The following is an 18,327-nucleotide window of genomic DNA, read 5'->3' as shown; positions in this document are numbered from 1 at the left end:
CCAGGCCAGGTGTTTTTCTAGCTCAGCAGCCCAGTGGCTGGGCCACAGCCCTCCCTCTGCCCAGGGCTAGCAGGATTGCCCACTGAGAGTGCAAGACAGCGTGCTGCACATCCCAGCCAAGTGCTGCTGGGGGCAAACACCACAGGAGAACTCTACATGGAGAAACTCTCTCCCCTCTGCCCCACACCCCATTGCAGGGCTCCTTCTCACAAGAGGAGAACTTGGAACAAGACAAGGAGCACTTCCAATCAACTGGAATGCTGGCAGGTCTTTTTGGGGCAAGATCAAGTTGCTTACAACTCCAATGTAAATAGTGAAGGCTTAGTCTAAATAGCTTCTGCCTCACATGATTCTCTCTCAAAGAGATTCTCTCCAAAGGATGTTGGATGTAATATCAATGGTTTCAACAGGTAGGTCTGACTTTCTCTTTTCTATTTTTTTTTTTAATTTTAGCACAAGGAGAATATCATACAGAAAATCTGTCACAGAGAAAGAAGTATAACATCCTGCTGTTTGACCATGTGGACTGCTCTCACTCCTCTGTGCCACATATGACATTGCTTTCCCCACAAACCTGAGTTCCTGAGAGTTGCTGTGGGAGCAATTTGAATGCTGAAACACTTTCTGTTCCTAGCAGGAGAGAATGGTAATGCTGTGTACAGATGAGCAGCTCTGCAAAACAACTTGAGGTGCATAATCTTACACTGGGAACTAGAGAACCAGTATACCCTGGCAGGAAGAAACTTAGGTTTCTCCAAGAGATCAGGTGCCTTATTACAATTTTTTATTTGCTGGGCTACAGCAGATCACTTGTACAAGAGAAACAGCCCAGAACAGCAGCAATTTAAAGAAAGAAGTATTAAAGACTCCAGAGTGTAAGTGGTGATGCCAGTTCTTGTATATTTTAAAAACAACACAAAGGCAAATGTTCAGCTAGCTCTGTCTGTTTATAGGGCTTCTGAGAACACAGTTCACTCATTTCTTTCATTCTACATATCCTGTATGTTTCTTCTAGAGTTAATGGAAAGAGAGAGGTTCTTCAGAAAATGGCTCAATCCCACATTGCCTTCCCAGCTTCCTGAGATGCTCATCTACAGTCTCTGCTCTCTGCAGGAGGAGAGCAGGGTAAGCACCCTGCTTGCAAGCAGTAATGGCATACAAGGGCCTAAAGTTAGGCTAGGCAATGCAGGTCTTCAGGCTTCTGATAAAATTCTCTTCTATTTTTTGTTCGTACCACAGAGAAATTCACCATTAATAAGTAGAGGCTTTGGTACCATTATGTACGCTTAGGTTCTTCCTGTGAAATATTCTGATAAGAAATAAAGCCATCTTTTTGTTGCTTTGTTTTCCCCAGGTTCTCAGTAAAACACAACAGTTCTGCTTACATTTAATATTTTCTTTTGAGGATTGGGGTTTTATTGCCCTTCAAGTGAAGAAAAATTAGGTAATATTTATGTCTAACACATGCCAAAGTTTGCAGAGACAAGCAGTCTTGTTTTCATTCTTTTGTGCAAGATACACTGCTGTCTGATGAGCAAAGAAGGTGCTTTGGGGCAGTTCAGAAAGTGATGCAACAGCTGAGACCAATAAACAGGTGAAGAGCTTCTCTGTGCCATTATATGGGCTGTGTACACATCTAAGAGAGGGTTATAAGGAAGACTAGCAAGACAGAAAAGGAGAACTGAACATGATCTGCATGTGCCCTAGATTCACATGGAGTAGATAGAAAGAGAAGAACAAAACCTAATAAAACTGAAAAGTTTGATGTGTTTAAACAGCCTCGGTGCAAAACCACTCCTCTAGTCTGTACCGTGTGTTCAGCTTAATAAAAAGGGATTTAGACAACTGATTATTTAATTACAAGAAGGTCTTTTGCTCTCCATTTATGCAAGAACACAGCTTCTATTGATAAACTGTGAGAAGCTCAAAGGCAGCTGGAAGTACCAATACCTAGGCACTGGGAGAAGTGGGTTACTGCTCAGTTCTGTGAGCAGACAGGAGTTGGCCCACTCCCTTCAGCTGAAGTTCACTAGCCTGCTCTGACTTTCCTGGTTACACACATCAGCTGTGATAAAACTTTGGTAAGAACAGACAGCACATTCAAACCCTGCCACAAAGACTACTGAAGCACAAACCAGCACAATGAAATGCAGAATGAATTCTCCTCAACTCCCCTGGTGCTCTTTGCAAAGAGCACCCACCAAACAGCTTTGTCTTACACTTTTAGTTCAGATCCTCGATTGCTCCTTCCTATTTAAGTTTTTGGATTTGACCTTATTACAGCCTTGAAAGACCTATCTTTTCCTGACCATTTAACTTCTTGCCCAATGATTCAAGTTCAATGACATGCAGAGGCTGACAAGGAGCAGATAAAAGAAACCTCATGCGCTCACTGAAACAAAAGCCAAGACCACTTTTCACTGGATAAGGATACCAATAAGGATTAATACCCTGGCAGTTTCTACTCAAGAACAGTGACAACAGGAGCTTTGCTGATAAATTCTCACATGTCCCCTGATTCTCCCACCGCCAGAGAGGATCTTACATGACTGCGACAATTTTTTGAAACGTCTTGAGAAATACAAGTGGTACATCTGCACTGCAGCCCGTCACAGCTATAATGCAGCATTTCAGAGCTGGTGACAAGAAACACACTCTGAAACATCCAGCAGAGAAACACTGCTGCTCTGCACTGAAATACTGCTGCTCTGCACTGAAATACTGCTGCTCACTCTCTGGCTGTGGACACATCCTCCAGAAAGTTTTTTCCTTTGTGTGAAGGCGTGAATCTATGACCTCTAAAAGAGAAATGTGAGGCTGCAGTAAGAGCAGCAATATTGTCACCAGAAACCACGCCCAGCACACAGATACAGGCAACAAATGTCCCAGTTTTTACTCCTTTCTCCACACCATAAAGACAGAAAAGAACCGACTACAGAAAAGGTAAAAACCAAACCTAAGAACAAAATCCTACTTCATTATGACTGTGCAGTGTCACTCAATAAACCTGGTGCTTGAAAACTTAACTTCTCTTGAAAGAAGAATGACCAAGTAATTATTCTTCCAATAACCAATGGATAAGTGAAAATGGTATTTCCCAGCTCTCTCTGTGCTGTTTTTCACTTGAGTCATTCAAATAACTAAAAGCTGTCTGAACCCATTACAAAAACTCCTCTCCAAACAGATAATGTCAGGGGTGCAAGTGGGAAATCCTGGGATCAGCATCTCTCTGCATCTGGGCTGTGTTGCAAATGTGCATATCCTATAAACAACCTCAATAAAACATTTCAACAAAACAGAGCAATGAATCCTCAGACAAGGTGAGCATGTGGTGACTAACACACAAGTGATCAGCACATGTTGTAGGGAACTTTTTTTGCTAAGTGTGAACTCAAATTTGAAGTGTGAAAAGAAAAAAATGCCACGTCACAGATTCAACTTCCAGTGCTTGTGCTGAGCAGCAGCAGCTCAACTCACAATGACAAGAGGACATTTCCTACAGAAAAGATGTCTACATAAAAAAATTGGCAAAAACCTCAATGTTTTTATTTTCACTTGTTTCCACCTCTGTGCCATAAACACTTTCAGCACACAGCACAGAAAATGTAATATTTTCTTTGTTTAAAACACCATAACAATACATAACTCATGTACATGCAGGCATAGGAGGAGTCCTGTCAAACTATTTGGGTTTGTTTGAACAAGCCCCAGAGATTCTTTAGGCAATCCATCCCAGTAAAGTCAAGATGCAGCATTTCCAGAGCCCTGGAATGACTGATATGAGACCAACAAAAACAGAAAACCCACCTTGCAGTGTTGCTGTCACCTTGTCAATCACAGGATATTTTATTTCAGGCTTCCACAATCTGAAACAAAACAAAAGCTCTCAGTTAGTGGCAGCTGTTAAAGGGAAAAGCTTTATTTTTATTATATGAATTAAAGACTCATTAATTGGAACATGTTAATAAGAAAACGCCTTCCTTCTCTGCTTTTGATAACATGCACAAAGTGACACCAAATGCTTTTTTTCAGTGGCCAGAACCCCTCTTGCCATCATAGCTTACATCCCTTGATTTGCATCAGACCATGTCTTTCCAAAGAGCCCAGGCCTCCAGAGTGCCTGTTTTTGTATAAAGTGCATAAAGCCATGGAAAAGCTGATTCCTCTGAAGCACAGGCTACACTACAGTGTCTGTTAGGATCAGAGTTTCACAGAAACAATTAAATCCCTTCCTTCTTTACAGAAAGAAGATGATCTGAAGGCAGAACACCTTTCATGTATCTAGATTCACTAGATTTCATGTATCTAGATTCACTAATTTACCAAAAATTAGAAAGGAAGCTAACAGCAACAGCCCTAAGTACAAGGAGTCAGCAAGCAAACATTGCACATCATACAACCTAATTTACCAAAAGCTTCCTTGTTGACAGGAATTCCACAGTTTCACTGCACAGTAACAAATGATGCGCTTACAAGCTGCAGACCAGACTCATGGGACCTATTAATTCAGTATCAGGTGACATGGTATCATGCACCACAGAAAATCTGCAGCGAGGAAGTGCTGCTGAGCAGCACAGAGAATTCTCTGGTGCTACAGCTGCTTTACTGCAGGAGCCTGGGCATCTCCTTAACTGCCTTGTGCTTGAGTTGCTCAACATCTAACAATGGATATAATACCATCACAATGGCATTAACAAGGACTAATTACTGCTTTGCAAATCCTGGGCTGGGAATGGCTAGGCAAGGGAGAAGCACCTATAAACTGCAAACCTGTTGGCATGTATAAATTGCATTGCCTAAGAAGGAAGCACAGATTTCCCTACCCAGCTTCATGTCAACTGCCAACAAATGGATCATTTTCCAGGTTATCATCTTCCATCAGCACGAAATCTACCTGCAGAACTAACTTCTGCCAACACGTGGGTAACAAAGCTCACAGCTGGACAAAGCTATTTAAGATACTCATTGCTTCACAGGGGAAGATGGGGAGAAGATAAATGTCAGCAGGAATAAAAGCACCTTGTAGTTCTAGCAAACTTAGCTATGTCCCCCTGTACCCATAAGCATAGAGGGTGTCACTGAAAGCAGTGGGAGTCTCATCTCTGACTTTACCAGAGCTAGAGAAGAACAACATTTACTTTCACTGAAAGGTAGAGACGATTCAATGTCTTGCCAAAGTTAACAGGAAGCAACAGCTGATTCATGGGCAGAAAGTAAGGACCCCATCCCTCCCTCCTTCTTTTAAGCATGGGGGAACTTCCCAAAAGCACAAAAAGACTTAAGTCTCTACAGCACACTTCTGCCATAACTGAGGGTGAAGATAGAGGTGTAACCAGGAAAAGAGAAGAAAGGAAGTCAAGCTGAACTATTTCTTCTTTCCTCTCAACACCAGCAAATGGAAAGTCATTTCTTACAACATACTGGCCAGGCATGGATCTTGTTGTCTTTGGTTAATTCCACATGTCTGAGAAGAAAATCAGCTGTAAGCTGGTTAGACTCACTAAATGACATTTGTCTAAGGTGCCACCCCAGGTGCAGAGCCATGCACCAAAGACTGAGCATTCTTTAGGAAAAGGCTACTCATCCAGGCACTGATGGTAACGGTCAGCAAAACACAACCATGTAACAACTGATACATAATATTCCCCTCTTGAGCAAAACCCTCCAATCTCTGAGGAGCTCCTCATTTCACATCCAAACCAGCAGAAAAGGAGGAATGGTACCAGCAGGATCCCTTTTCTCAAGCTTCTGATGAGCAAACGATGGACAAGCACACAACTCTGGCACCTCCAGCAAGCAGAATTTCCGGCATTTTTACAGCTTGGTCCACAATTATTTACTTCTTAGAGAATGCAGACTCATCCTACTATCTGTGGTCACAATAAAAGGGAAACAGACTTGTTGCTAAAATGGCCATAAAACACCAATCAGACACTCTTGCTACAGTTACACTCAGTTAACTTCACTTTAAAAGCATCAAGATTTTCCAAATCACAGCCCTGACTCATGCAGCCTGTGGTGAACAGGGGACATATTCTGGAAAAGACTACTAATAAAATACCATGCCAACTGCTTGACTCAGAGAAAACCAGATTAGCACTGCGACATGTTGGCATTTTGACTTCTGAATACTTGCTGGATGATAAAACCAGGAGCTCTCTTTAAAGTCTACAGTGAACAAAACTATCTGTCCCTTTCCTGTAACTACAGTGGCATTTGCTAATGCTGTCAGCTTTTACGTGAAGTTGGTGCTCCTGCAAGGAGTCACACTGACAGCTCTGGTTACCAAAGTCTTTCACTAACTGCTTCCCAGTAAGATCTCATAGGAAATTAAAATTGTCCAGTGTTTTCCACCTTTCAGTATACACCTGCCCCAAGAGATGGGCACATAATATAATGACAGCTGAGCTTATCCAAAAAAATCATTGGCATAACTGGATACATCTCCCAACACCCTGGGGACAGTTCACTTCAGAAGATGGAGCTGGTTTGGCTACAAGGGAGAAACTGGTAAGTTTGGAAATCTGAAGGTGGAAGATGGATTGGGTAATGGTGATGACGAAATGATAACATCAACTATTCAAATATAAGGAAGGAACGAGTAGAGCAGATTAAGGGCAGAGAATCTCAAAGAAAAAAAGACACATTTTAAGCAACTCCACACAGGTCAGTAATGCTTCATAGGAGGCCAAAAATGTGCAGAAAAGTGCTAGAGGTGGAATAAAAATGCAGAGAAAACTTATGATAAAACAAAGGTGGGACATCAACTGACTACAGTGCTGACCACAAATATGTTTAAAGAAGGGATTTGTGCAGGAAAGTCAACTGAAGCAGACAAAACCTTACTAAAAATTCTTTATCATTAAAAAACCCCAACCAACAGACTGAAAGCAACCACACACTAATAGATGAAACCACTGACACCATGAACTCACAGGAAATGAGGGAAGACCTAAAGCATTGCCTAAAAGCAAGTACAGAACCACCAACCACCATAAAAAGGGAAGAGGATGATAACCACACAGGGAATTGGAGACCTGTCAGCCTAACTCAGAGTCCCAAAACAAACTGTGAATTAGTTATAAATATCTGAAAGACAGATGGCCCACATCAGCAAATCTACTTTTGTAAAGAACCAACCAAAACAAGCCGGTCTGACCTAGCTTTCTGTTACAATATAGCATATTTGCTGGAAAAGGGCAGCACATATATCCTATATTCTTTGGGAGGGAAGGTAGTTGAATGTGTGCTCAGGGGGCCAGGGTTAGTGAGCCTGAGACTCATCTCCTTGCAATGCTTTGTGTGAGCAGCCAGAAAAAAAAAAAACACTAAGCTGAGAGTGTTTATGAGTATTTCGTCACATTCAAAATCATCCAAAATCAATGCCATGAGCTCACTGATCCAAAGTGCTGCTGCAGAGGCAGCAAAGAGGAAATGTTTCCTCACACAGCTTCACCCACCAGCTTCATTTGAGACCCAGCAGGCTGATCCCAGGTGCACAGCACTGCTCAGCCAGTGCAAGCCCACATTCCTCTCTGCTGTGCTGGCTCTTAGGTGGAGATGGTCACACCCCACAGTAATAGCAAGGTGAACAATTGAATATCCAGCCTCCACTGAGGAGGTGGCTCCTAACAGGTTCTCCAGAGCTCTTCTGTCAGAGCCATCAACCTCATACTGTTAAGTGTTGTCTGACACACAGACATGCCTTAGCCCAGGAGATAATCCTACAAAGTAAAAAGCTAGCAGTTGTTCAACATGTCTGAAAGACTTGCAAAGGCGATTTAGGCTAATCCAACTAAATTAGGAACTCTCTGAAGCTGTCAGCTGCCTTCACTGGACACTCCAAAAGAACCAGGTAAACAGCATGGAGATATGCTGTGATGGGAACCTGCTGCCACCACCAAGATGTGCATTGTATCTCTTACAATTCCTTCCAGCCTTGTGCATTTACTGTTCTTTGATCTGCTCACTGAGGATAATGGGCAGCCCAGGATTCTGGCTGTTCACTGCCTGCAGGCAGCGAGGCTGAGCTGCAGGAGCTGTCTGTGGCTGCACTCTGAAGGCCCTGGCCCTCAAGGTACACTCAGCTAAATGACATTTTGGACTGGGGTTCACATTTGAAGCCTACTGGTTCAGCAGCCTGCTCACTGCAGTCTCTGTGAAGAAAGAACAGAATAATCTTACATTTCCTGAAAAGGACAAATTTCAATGTTCACTTTATCTCTAACTGACCTAAGAGCATTCCTCATCTGCTATGGTACTTTTTGATAGCCTCTCTTACCACTTCTAGTGAAATGGAAAGTTTAATGAGTTCTACAACCCCCTGAATATATCAGATTGTTTACACACAAGAAACGATCTGTGGCTCAGAAATGAAGCAGCAGCAACATAACAGATCTGCAGGGCACCTCCCCTGCTGTGCAAAAAGGGAGTAGACACACATTGAACACTCTTAATGGAAGCCAAGAGCCTGGTTTTCCAGGACCACATACCCTTTTCAACTTTCATCTGCCAGTTTCAGGGACAGGAATTCACACAAAAAGTGAATTCACACAAAAAGTGCACCGAGCACTGTCAGTATTTCTGCAGTGAAAGAGCCTCAGAGCTTCTGTTTGGTTTTCTAGATGATCCTGTTATCCATTCTTTTAATGTTTGAACACATTTCCAAGGGTGCAACTCAAAACACTGCAAGGTACCAACAGTGCAAGACAACATATAACAACCAAAAAACCCTGACTTTGAAGTGAGATCAGTGTTGTTACCATTCCTCCTATTCAAGTAATTCCTTTATCCTCCCTACAAGGTACTTCTGTTAGTAAGACCCTGCAAATTTTCAATTGTTCCCCATTCTCATTCATAGGCAATGTCCTCCTCATAGCAGTTCTGATTTCCAGGAGTTTATTCAGTTTATCCAGTTGCAAGTAACATTAAACCATATTTTATTATCTGCTCTTAATTTTTTGATTTATTGGCATCAACACTGAGTTAACATGGTCAGAAGCTTTCTGTGAAGAAAAGAATTGCCTGAAACTGTTTTCTTCCATCAGATTTCATACTCAAAGGCCTGACTCCTAGCTAGGACAAGTCAGCACAGCTCTATCAAAATTTCAGGAAATGCCACCCATTCACAGGAGTTAAGGATCCATCCTGGACATTTGTGTCAGGAAAACACACGTGAGTTATTATTTTCTCCATAGTGATGAAAATATGCTTGAGAAGTATCTTTGCTTTCTTTTGCTGAGAATCTACATGTTCCTAAAAAAAAAAAATCCTCAAGCATTTCTTCTGTTACTCTCACATGTGGTTCTGAGCCCACAAAGCCAACTGGAGCCTCACCACTGACCACCACTTCCAACCACATCACCACACTCAGCCCTGCCAATCACAGCTTTTCAAGAGAAGCACTAAATGAACAGTCTCCCTTCTCCTTTGCAGGCTCTACTATTTTAATGTCCAAACACCTCCCAGCCTATAATCTTCACCTTCCCAATGCTAGCACTTTACAGCAAAGTTTTCATTATCCCAGTACAGAAGGGTTACTGAGGCACAGAGAAATGAAGTTATTTATTTCAAGTTCCCTATAAAATCTTTGGGAGCACTTACAGATCTCAAGTTAGATGACATCCATCACATCTCAGCTGATGCTATGAGCTCTCATTAATCAGGCTCATGGCAGCTACACAACTTTGAAAAGTCTAGGAGCAGCACTAGTTAAGGTTTAATACTTAAAAAAAACCCTCTTTCAATACCATCACAGGCAGCTTCCTTTCAACAAACAGCAAATCGAAGAATAAAATGCAAAGCTTCAATAATACAGAGAAGAGTGACACTCACTTCCAAAAATCAAGTTCAATTTAAGGCATTCATATCAGAAATCAATGAGCTCTGGAGTTTCTACGTGTCATACGCAGTCACATGAAGGGCTACTTTGGGGAATTTTATTTTAATTAGATAATGAATCAATTCAATCTGTGGGAATCTAGGCTTTTAATACCCAAATAGGGTGATAAATGAATCTTGAATAAAGTAAAAAGAAAATAAAAAGTTAAAGAATTCAATTTTCTGAGCAGTTTAAACTCCAGTTTCCTGATGCACAGTTTAGACAAATGTTTCATTCCCAGCCTCTAGCCAGGTTCTGGTAACCAACCCCCTTCTCCATGCCCAAATTACTCACACAGGGCCAGAGCACAGTGCTGACGACTCCACTGTGACCCCAAGCAGCTTCCACTGGTTACCTTCATGTAAAGTTACTCAGACTTCAAATGACTTTTTCCACTTCTACAGTGGAAGTGCCCACCCATTCACTGCAGGGCTTGGAAATAGGAATTCCTACACAAGATAATATAAGAATGACTGATACACAAGAGCGGTCTTACAAATTTTGCAGAAAACAAAGATTTAAGATGTGTTCTGAAAACACAGGAGAAAGGCAGAAGCACTGAGTGGCTGTTCCCAAATGGAGGAACATGAGCTTAATGAGGCAGGAGTGCTGCAGAAACAAGTAATAATGTGATCCCATAATTAAAGACTGCTTTGTAATACGTATGCAGAAGGCTGCCACAAAGACTGCACAAACACCCCTTTTTCCTGTGTTTCCTGAAATGAGCCATTTGACTCAGCAATGTGAAAAGGTTCCTTGAACAGCCTTTTTTGGTCTGTGATACATCATCTGATGTGACTGAGGTCGAGTGCATTAAGAATCTGTGTAACATTTTGTGCTGCAGCATGACAAAAGAGGCACTGTCTGAGCTGCAGGGGCTGACCAGCACTCAATCCATTTCTGCAGCCACACTGTAAACACATGTGGAAGTGTACAGAACTTAGAATTCATTTTAAAACTTTTTAGGTAAAGGGGGTGTTTAAATTCTGAATAAAATATATAAATACAAAGTCCTTGGTGGCCTCCTAGACCACATATTAAAGAGAGTGGCATCATAGAAACAGCACATTAATGACACTACCCACTCCAAAGGTTAAGGCAAGGACACATAGTAGGGCTTTCTGTGTGCCTTAGAGAGGCCTGCATTACAAGTAACAACTTCAAACTCATTCAAATCTGGCTTAGAAACCCCATTTTTTACAGATTTATTAACTTTTAATTAGTAGGCAGAAGCATCACTAGTTCTAAATCATCCTTCCTTCAGAAGTGACATTATCTGTATTTGTATTACAGTGAAGGAAGAATGCACTTTTTCTTTTATTAAAAGGGCTGACACTCAGTAACACAATTAATGAGTAGTTTTGAATGTTATCTTCTTTTGAAACCCTCTATTCAAGATTGGAACACTGTAATTACAGGTGCTGAGCAAAGAGCTTGTCTAGGTATATTTCAAAATGCTACATATACAATTCATCTTAAACTTTTTTTCAGAACTGAGATTTTCAAACATTTAAGGAGCTTTCAAAATGGAGAGTTTGATTTCATAGGGATTGGTCACTCAAAGCAGATACTCAGAGAACTGCCCCAACAGCCCTAAGATGGCCACTGTGGTAACAACACCATGGGCAAAAAAAAGGAAACTGGGCTCTGGCACAGCAAGCTGTGAATCATGAAAATAGTCCCTCCACCACTTAAACAGCCCTGCTGACCTCTGTGGCTCTTATCACATAACCACACGTAAAATCAAGACATAGCAAGCACAGGGCTGAAGGGATCCCATGCAGCATTTCCACCAACACTTTTTGGTTCTGGAATAACCTCTTTTACAGCCTATTTTTTTTCCCCAAAACATACAAGGAAAGCATTTGTGAGCAGGTTAGTACAGCTGCAGTATTAAATAAATTAGAACACACTTGTCAAAATTCTAGACATGTTGGTTTAAGATGGGGAAGGTGCAATGTTAACCTAACCACACAGGCAGAGACCATTTGAAGTCATTATATTCAGAATCCACATAAAGGAGAGCAGACTGGTTATAAGCTGCACAAATTCAGGTTCTCAGTATTTGGGTGTGCATTGATAGATGTGCTTGCATTTATTTTTATATATATACACACATACACTGAATAACTACGTAAACTATTTTTTTTAAGAAGAATGGAAAGTGGGTGGAAAATCAAAGTTAACCAGGACACAAACATCTGAAGGGCAAACATATTAAAAATTAAACATCCTATTCAATTATAGTAGGTTTTAAAATTATTTTCTGAGTACTGGTTTCTACAAGCACAAGACTGCCACTGCAAGAGAATTACCCCTTCTACTCTGAGATGAAACCAAGAGCATCACTGATTTGAGCCTTCTGCTGTGTCAACTGATACAGGAAAGGCATGCAGCCACAGATTTCTCTTTTTTTTTAATCCTGTAGCATAGTAATTCTGACACCAAGTCCCTCTGCAGTGGCTGAAGTGCACCCTATCTCAGGAAAAGCCTTGTGCTGGCTGCCAACGACTAAATCAAGCTAATCAGCAGTGTGCCAATGCATGCTGATGTTGACACTTCAAGGATCACAAAATATTCAGTTCTACTCTATTAATCCTTTAATGCTGGTTCCCATCAATCAAAAAGCCCACTCTAATTACAGGTTTGAAAGAGCACCAGCAAGATCATTAACAGAGCAATGCAGAGGACAGCACAACAAGAAAAGGCCTTCAGATGCCAAATCCTTTCTCTGCAAAGCCTGGTGTCTGCAGTTTCCTCAGAAGCATCAAAGTCAAACCACAGGCAGAACTACCTGCAGGTGCTTCACAGAGGTGTGGTAAGCCAGCAAGCTGTAAGAGCACAGTACAAGCATCAATCACATCCTAGGTGCTGTACCAGTCCCTAAAGTGAGGCACATACACCTCACACTACAAGGGCTGGAAACTCTCCTGCTGGTTATCTGGACACTTGCACCAAGGGCACAGCTCTGCTGCTCAGGCTGCCTCCAGCTGCTCACTCTGCTGAATAGAGCCCAGAAATCATGGGAGCTGCAGAAAACATGACTTCATGACTGCAGTCTCACTGCCCTCTTCTACACCTGAAGCTAATTTTTCTCTGCTGTATACAGTGAGCTTGCATTTCTTCAGAAAAGAATTCACTCTTCTTACTGCTAAGTCTCATCATCCAATTTTCAGTTTCTATCTGAAAGCACTGTACTGGCTTTATGCTTTACACTTTCCCTCCCTTTCACCACTCTCGATTTACTGTGCAGCCTTTTGCAATCTCTCAGCAGACAAATCAACTCCTGCTATCATCCTTTCACCAGTCTTCTTGAGTTACATTAGTGAGACATGCAGTGGTTTTGGGGAGATGGACACTTTTGGTAAAAACTAATTGAGGCAGACACTCTCTAAGACATGCAGTCAGGAACCTCCAGAGTGACAAATTGTTTGAAAACTAAACACAGCAAATAAATACAGGCTCTTCTGTCCAAGTGTTGGGATTTTTCCCACTTCCTCCCTTCATGTGTTAAGTGTGAGATCTTACCCAGACACACAGACCCCAGGAATACTGTAGAATTAATGGCCCCTGCATAAAAACATGGAATACATCAGGAAGCACATGTGCTGTCAGCTAACCTTGATATGGGTGGTTACTCCACCTTATGTCAGTGCTTAAATCAGCTGTCTTTGGCTAGGATAGTCAGTGCTCAAATAGCTGTCATCATCCACCTGGACAAACTACACTATTTCAAGACTTCTCCCTAAACATTCCCTTCTCAGCAGATTGCTCCGCCTATTTTCCTCTGACTTCCCACTATCTTCTTGCAATCCTCAAGTACCTTTCCTCTACACCACTTAAATATTAGCAGTGCACTGGTACAAGGTACTTTTGTCCTTATCAGCACTTGTTTCCTAGTGCTTCCAGAAATCCTGAGGCAGATGTAAGCCAGGTGCTGTAACAGCCAAGGGGAATTATCACCACCACCCAACAGATAAGGCACAAGAACTCCATGGTTTCTCTGCTTAGTCCTGACATCTCATCTCAACTTCCCACCTTACAAAACTCAAGGTATAAGCACTCATAGCTCAATAGAAAAATTGCTGTCCCCATCAGCTGACTGCAACAAAGTCCTGCCATCCATTGTCCTCAGGCAGACATGGGATGTGCACACCAGAGAGGCAAAATGTCTGTCTGTCTGTGCTAAAGCCCTGCATGGCTACAAATACCTCAGAGAGGACTCTTCTGTACTTGGCCACAGAAGAAAGGACATTCAAAAGAGCAAATGACCGTGCAGCAATTGGCAAAAATCACTCAAGTCAAATGCACTCAGAGTTACAAAACAAGGGTACATTGAGTTGATGATGTCTTTAGGGCTAGAACCTCCTTGGCAATGCCCCTAGCTCAAAGGCAAATATGCCAGCAATAATGGTAACTGAACCAAAGAACTGGATAATTCTGCCCTAAGGAGAGAACATCTGGTCAAGTCTGATTCAAAATCTGGAATACCCTGAGTAAGAGAAAGCTTCAGCACCCCCAGTTACCTGCAGGTCCCTTGAGCACTGAGGACAGGTCCTGTTAACACAGGTGAGTTACTGTGCCAAGGCACAGAGAGGAGGCCACCACAACAGCAGGGCAGGTGTGACATGGCTGCAGCAGAACTGAGCGGAGCTGCAGGCAAGCACAACCATCAGATGTTCAGCACACCTGAGCTGGTTGTGTGGCCACAGCCTCTGTGCTTTGTGTCACTCCCATTTACTCAGGAAGTACTTGCCTTAAGGCAAGGCACAGAACCAAAGCACAACTTCCCACTTGGGACCATAAACAAAACACCAACCAAGGTAAATGAGATGAGCAAAGAGAACACACCCCATCATCCCCATCAGGGAATTGGCCTTTTTTCACTTGTCCTTTTCTTGAAGGATAAGAGATAGGTAAATAAAAAAAAACAGTGGTTGCTCAGGGTTTTCTTCACTTCCATGTTTTATCTTTACAAGGAAACCACTCACATCATCTTACACAGTGTTAACTCTAATTATATAAATTGACAGCTTTGCTTTCACCATTCACACCTGTCCAGGACACCAATTCTGGTTGCCAACCATCACTTAAAATACTCACCCACATACTCTATCCCCATCTCTGAAATCATGTGAACTATTCAGTAAGCTGCTACAAGGATCTCTTTAGAGAAGACCTGCTTTACTTGCCATATAGGGAATACATTAAAGGATTTATTTTCCTGTCAGATTAGAAAATAAATTGATAAAATTACACTTGCTTTCCAACATAATGGCTGAGGTTACACCAATTATTTAGACTTCTTAGCTTTAGGGGAAATATTGCTGAAAACATGTACAGATCACAGAATACAAATTCCTAATCACTTCCCCCCCCCAAAAAAAGTACATTTTCTGTGCCTTTTGAAGATGGTAACAGGACTAGAGAGACATAAAATATGACCCAGAACTGGGTCTTGTAAACCATATTCTTTCATCAAGCAAAATAGAAGCAATTTCTGCAACCAAGAAGGAAAAAAAGCTCAAATGTTCTGCTAAATTGTGTGAAGGATTTTTACCTTGCATGTAGCAAGTTTGGACGAGCCACTGAGGAGTTACCACGCACACACAGAGATAAAGATAGATGCTATATACATAAATATTATAGCAGAACCACAAGATATCCTTTCTGCTGCTCCCTTCCCAGACGCCTGGGAAATCCTTGTGGATTTTACAAGAGCAGAGACCACAACTGCCCAGCTAAACACACAGCAGCAACTTTCACCTGCACAAAGCACCCAGGAAGGCAGCCCTCTCTTGGAGCAATAGCCTCTGAAGGAAAAAAGAAAGTGAAAATGTGTTTGTGGCCTGGCTAATCTTGTAATCAAATAAACTTTTAACAGCAATCTGGTGGTTGTAATGCTGGTACAAATCACTTTGTGGAAAAATTTAAGTTAAATCTGTTATTCTTCAGCCATTTTGTGGATAATTGTGTTCTTTTCTCCACCTTGCAAGAAAAAGTTTTCAGTTTTTCTTTAAAATACTTCACTAATTTTAAAGCAGCAATCTTCCAATTTAAAAGATGTTGTACTGGTGATATTTATCTTACTATGGCATTTAACACAACAAAAAATGTCACTGGATTTCATTCTCTCATTGCAAATACCTCACCATAAGTTTCCAGAGCCTTATCCTTCTACAAAAGTAGAAGTTACATACCAAGGAATCAGACTCTCAAATTAGCTAATTTTGCAGGAAAGCACACACACATGCATTATGCTTTACATTGGGAGGAAGAGGAGCCTATAAATTCTATATGTAATTTCCAAAAGACAAATTATATTCACCATTAAACATTTAGACAACGGCTAAGGAAAACTAATCAGAATAACTAAAGTTGATCACTCAAACTGTATATTACAAGGAGAAATAAATAATTTTCATATTAGGGTCTGTTTGACAGTAACATAACCTTCAATGTTGTTTTCCAGCAAAAAAAGGAATAATTCTGTTTATTATTATTTTAAAAACAACACCAGTGCCTGCAAGCATCCTTTTGACAAAATGCCCAATATACTCATTTTGTAGATGCCATGGGAAAAACAAAAATCAATATCTCAGTATTTTCCTGCTGTAATGGAGAGGGCTAATTAATAGAGTTGCCTTGGTAGCTGTCATAAAAATATTACCTCTTCTGTGTTGTCCAGAAGAGGCTTACTGCCCATTTACATATTTAAAACTTTTAGGCAAATACAAGAGGATTAATTTTTCGGTAAATCTAATTTTATCATGATTAATGAAACAACCATGGGAACATACTCTTTTTCAATTATGTCTTGCCTGCAGATTAAAACAGGTAAAGTCCTGGAAAAAAGCATGAGATAAAAACAGCAAAAAGATTTCCATTTTGAGTCAAGTCTCCTTTATCCTTCCGGGTCACTTGATTTCCTTTGATCACACGCAGAAACATTTGGAATTTCAAACTGTTTGCAAACAGTGTGCAAGTAGTTCGGGAGAAACAAAGAAAAATAAATTTAAAATATTTCTTCTAAATTCCAGCAGTGAAAGTTTATATTATTCAAGCCATCCTCATTATGGTACATAAAATTAAAATTAGTTTCTGAAACAATGCTATATGGTTACATTTAATGAAGATATTCACTAATACCTGCTGCTGCAGAAAAAAGAAATTATATTACAAAATAAATAATAAAATACTATTTCTGAAATTTGTCCATCAGACACAAATATTTTCAATTCTTCTCTAAATTAGCTCCTGTGATAACATGACAACATTCCCAATCATTTCAGTTTTGTGCAGATCAGATGTAGATCTCTGTTTTCTAGTTTATATTCCATTCCTGGCAATTATTCTGTAGATCTCAAGTTTCCCTAATGGAAATCTCTCCCTTTCTTCTCTTAAACACATCACAATATTAAAAGGAGATTAATATCTCCATGTTCAATACATTACAAGAGTTTCCTCTGCAAACAGCAGCCTTCTGGGGAAAGGCATTTTATTCACTCCTTCTGTTCTTTTCACTTTGTTTTGAGGCCACTGAATTCACCATAAAGAGATGTTTGACAACTGGCATGCCCTCTATCCCAAAGGAATGTTTTGAAACTATAAAAGATGTCAGTACCCTGGTTGGGATTTTTTTTCCTATGAGAATTTTCAGTATGTTATACAGCAGCATAATATAAAGGAAAATATCTCCATGCAGTACAATGGCAGGGTGGCAGGGATGGTCACAATGACTCCTCAACCTTCTTTTTCATGGCATCTCTACCAGGTTGGCAAGAGGTGAGGACAAAGCAGGGCACTCCACCCACACAGTGCAGCAGAAAGAACCAGATATTCCTCAAAGCAATCACTGAAGAGCTGGGAACCTGATCACACTTTTCCTTCCCATTCTCAAATGAGAAGCAATATAAGGAAAGATAAGATATCTCTTAGAAGTGTATTTATCTTATATTTTATACATTTAAGTGATAACTTCTTTTATGTTCTGTGCTTTTCTGCAACACCCAGGGGTTTTGCCTCTAGGATATGCTTGGGACTTGATCCTTCCATCATTTTCCATCAACACAGCCACTCAGCCATTCAGGCAGTCACAATATGTTACAGCATGCTTATTTCCACCTATCACCAAAATGATACTTCAAAAGGACACAGTTAAAATATTTCAGCATGCTTATTTCCACCTATCACCAAAATGATACTTCAAAAGGACCCAGTTAAAATATTCCAAAGGAGCAACAGATGCTTGAAAAGATAAAATAAACAGAAGTAGAGGCAGAATGCCACACCACCATTCCACTCACCAGCTCAAGGCTTTGGTGAGAAGTGCATTGTGTACTGCAAATGCCCTGGTTTTCAGCCACTCTTTACACCTTCAAATGGTCTTCCCAGCACATTACTCTTTAAGAAGTTTGATATCAGTTTAGGTATTATTTCAGAGAAAT

The 18,327-nt window shown here is 40.9% G+C and overlaps 1 protein-coding gene across 19 annotated transcripts in view; it reads right to left on the bottom strand.

Annotated features, from left to right (window-relative positions):
* The window catches only part of MAP2 (microtubule associated protein 2), a 219,263-nt gene that overhangs the window by 167,731 nt on the left and 33,205 nt on the right, over positions 1 to 18,327 (bottom strand). For all 19 annotated transcript variants that reach the window (XM_063162599.1, XM_063162601.1, XM_063162604.1 and 16 more), the window contains exon 2: positions 3,808 to 3,866. The gene's annotated coding sequence lies outside the window, so the exon portion shown is untranslated. The remainder of the gene's footprint in view (positions 1 to 3,807; positions 3,867 to 18,327) is intronic.

Source organism: Melospiza melodia, chromosome 8 (assembly GCF_035770615.1).
Source record: "Melospiza melodia melodia isolate bMelMel2 chromosome 8, bMelMel2.pri, whole genome shotgun sequence".
In the NCBI taxonomy this organism is placed as follows: domain Eukaryota; kingdom Metazoa; phylum Chordata; class Aves; order Passeriformes; family Passerellidae; genus Melospiza; species Melospiza melodia.
Note: the sequence above shows the minus strand (reverse complement) of the source record. Positions and strands in the feature narration are given on the sequence as shown.